The following is a 3,234-nucleotide window of genomic DNA, read 5'->3' as shown; positions in this document are numbered from 1 at the left end:
TATATATACATATATACATGAACACACTTTCACTCTCTTCCTGTTTTGAGTTCCTTCCAAATCTGAATCCATGGCACACAGCCATCAGTGATCTTGACAGTTTAATGTAGTCACACTTTGAGAAACAGCTGACCCATCAAATCGAATACTTTATCATTTAGATGTTGTATCTTGTTTGTATTTGGAAACTGTGAATAAGATATTTTTGGTTAAGGTTGGAATGGGAGGTCTTCCCACACTTGTGTCTCCGACGTGCCACCTCTTCCTTGTCCTCTTCAGGGCGGAGGGGCAGAAGTAGAGCTGCATGCTATTGCTGTTTTGGGTGTCCAAAGTGTGGGACTTTGATTCTGGAGATTGCTAACAGTCCATGCGTGTACTTAAAGCAACACTATAGGACTTTTTGTACCTGTAAGTAGTTTCCAAAATCATTTCAGTGGTTCATCAACTCATAACAGGGTGAACGGCACTTCTGTATTCTCTACCGATTATAACCGCACAATGCAAGTTTGCCAGATCTGGAATCAGATCTGTAGTTCTGATGAGGCATAATGTAACAGGTCTGCTTCCAACTGGTGGGGGACCCAAAGTGAAAAAGTTCCCTAGTGTTGCTTTAATTCCAATTGTTGCCACGCAGGTGACAGGTCAGAGAAAATGTAATTTCTTCCAATTATTCTACTAGTCTTGTGCGTTGTTGAAGGCAACTGATCGTCAAATGTCATTTGGGTCGTATTGGAAGGCAATGAGTTGGAGGACACAGCTCAAATGTTCTGTCCTCATGACAGAGCTCTGTTGGAACTCCAGTCTTTATGCTAAGCTAGGCTAAACAGAGATGACACCAACATCAACACATTTCCCTGACTTTGACAAATAATCAGACTCAAAAAGTTGGACTGTGCTATTACAAGTAAGCATTGGATAAAAAAACAAAAAGGAAAGCGCCACACATCCTGAATCCAACAGGTTGCGTTTCAAATCTCCTTTTTCAGAGTGTGTGTGGTTTACATAGTGATGAGTTGAAATGTGCATCCAGGTGCTGCTGGGATCCACACAGGGTATTCCAGACTCAGTGACCACTTTCCTCCATACGCTTTTTTAGTAATTTCATTCATTCATTCAAAGCTTTATTTAACCAGTATAAAAAAAAACTGTAACGTTGTGTGTAGTAAACATGGCTGGTCAAAGTATATTAGATAAGTATATGAAGATGTATAGTGAAGACATTGTGCAATATGGGTCAGATGGGGTCTGAACTTATTTTAGTGCCTATTATTTTAGAGCTGACTCGTCTCTGAGCATTGCGGTGGATCTGTGTATCAGCGCTTGCAGGTCAGAGGTTGTGCCTTTATGAGCAGTGGAGGACTGACGAGGAGCATAAAGGACCGTCCCAGAGTTAAGATTAAAGATGCCCTGCTACACGTATTTCTTGACTTTGTGGTAATGTCTGAAGTCCTACCATGGACTCTGTAACTTGGTTACCTTGGTGGTATAGAAAGCCTGCAGGAAGACTCAGCTCCATTTGGGCCAGTTCTCTTTAATATTCAACCAGCTGAGCTGCTAGACTCTGATTGTCTAACAGCTAGCCAATGAGAGCCTGGGCATCCTTTACTTAGCTCATGAATAGTAATGAGCTCAGGCAACATGTCTGATTTCTCCTCTTGTTTCTTCTCAGTGTCTAGAGCTGACAGAGGAGGTACCAGTTCATCTTCACATTCACCATATAACACACACACACACACACACACACACACACACACACATAAGGACCTAACATATTTCAAAAAATGCACGTAGAGACGGTTTTATGTGGCAGGGCATTTTTAAGGATCAATAACTCAGTTTAAAATATCGTTGATCTATTGTCCGGGCAACACCTCCCATTAGAGAAACATGGCTCCATTATTGTACATTTTGCTAACATCCTTTACGGGTCCCAACTTGGCTTTTTCCAGAGCTTTCAATAAATCTTTTCCTCAAGAACTCCTTTCACATTATAACAGGTGGTTTTACTGTACACTGTACACTGTATGCTGGGGGTGGGGGGTTATTCACTGTCTTGTCCAGGGTCCCCACAGTTGTGACATGTGATGTCATGATGATGTCAAACACACAGCAGGTGTTGTTTTCACATGAATGAGACCGTTCCGTCCTCATGTCACACCAACCGTTACATGTGGTTGAATGTGAGGAAAGTTCTGCTTCTCTAGAGATTCTTTTTGTCAAAAACAATTCCCCTGGGGTCCGTTTCAAGAAGGAGGTTTACCAAACTCTGGGTCTAACCCTGATCTTGGAGTAGACTTACCCTGAGATTGGAAGTTTTTGGTTCCAGAACAGCTCATTAGAATTGGTTCATATACCATATTGTCAACAAAATGTTTTGAGGGAAAAAAACGTTTTATAGCATGTCTAACACAGTTAGACACAGTAAAACAATGTTTTTTTTATTCATGAAGATAAACTGGTCTAAAATGTGCCTGATACAGACTGAATGAAGGAATGAGGAAATGAAAGAGTGCTGAATCAGAGGGAGGAGACTGAGAGAAGAAAACCTGGTCCCGACCAGGTCAGGTTCACATGCTCAGTTTTAAGTTACGTCTCTTTCTGAAACGTGCTGGAGTTACCATAGTAACCAACTGTGAGGATAAGTTACCTCTCTTTCTGAAACGGGCTTTACCATAGTTTTTCATTTTTCTTTTAATTTCTTTAAGATAATTTTTTGGGGGCTTTTCTGCCTCTGATGGATAGGACAGCTAGGTGAGAAAGGGGAGAGAGAGGGGGAAGACATGCAGGAAATCCTCACAGGTCAGATTCCAACCCTGGACCGATCAGTACATGCGCGCCTGCTCTACCACTGAAGCAAACCGGGCACAGTTACCTCTTTCTGAAACAGGCTGAAGTTACCTTACTAACTGACTCTGAGGTTAAGGTACCTCCCTTTTTGAGACAGACCCCGTTTGTTTTGTGGATTGTCGTTGCACACATAAATATAGAACAATGGTTCCACAGGCTCTGTTATTGAGCTGACCTTTGACCTCTCCGTGGACACATGTCATACACACACACACACACACACACTTTGACATATTCAGTGGTTCTCTCAGCTTTGTTTCTCATGTTGCACTGAGAACACCTTCTGTTTGTTTATTGCTCATCATAAATTGCCAAAGTATTGTAAATGTTATATTTGATACTATTTAGTATTATTTCCTTGTGCCAACATTTGCATATGTATCCTAC

Source organism: Etheostoma cragini, chromosome 23 (assembly GCF_013103735.1).
Source record: "Etheostoma cragini isolate CJK2018 chromosome 23, CSU_Ecrag_1.0, whole genome shotgun sequence".
Classification (NCBI taxonomy): domain Eukaryota; kingdom Metazoa; phylum Chordata; class Actinopteri; order Perciformes; family Percidae; genus Etheostoma; species Etheostoma cragini.
Note: the sequence above shows the minus strand (reverse complement) of the source record.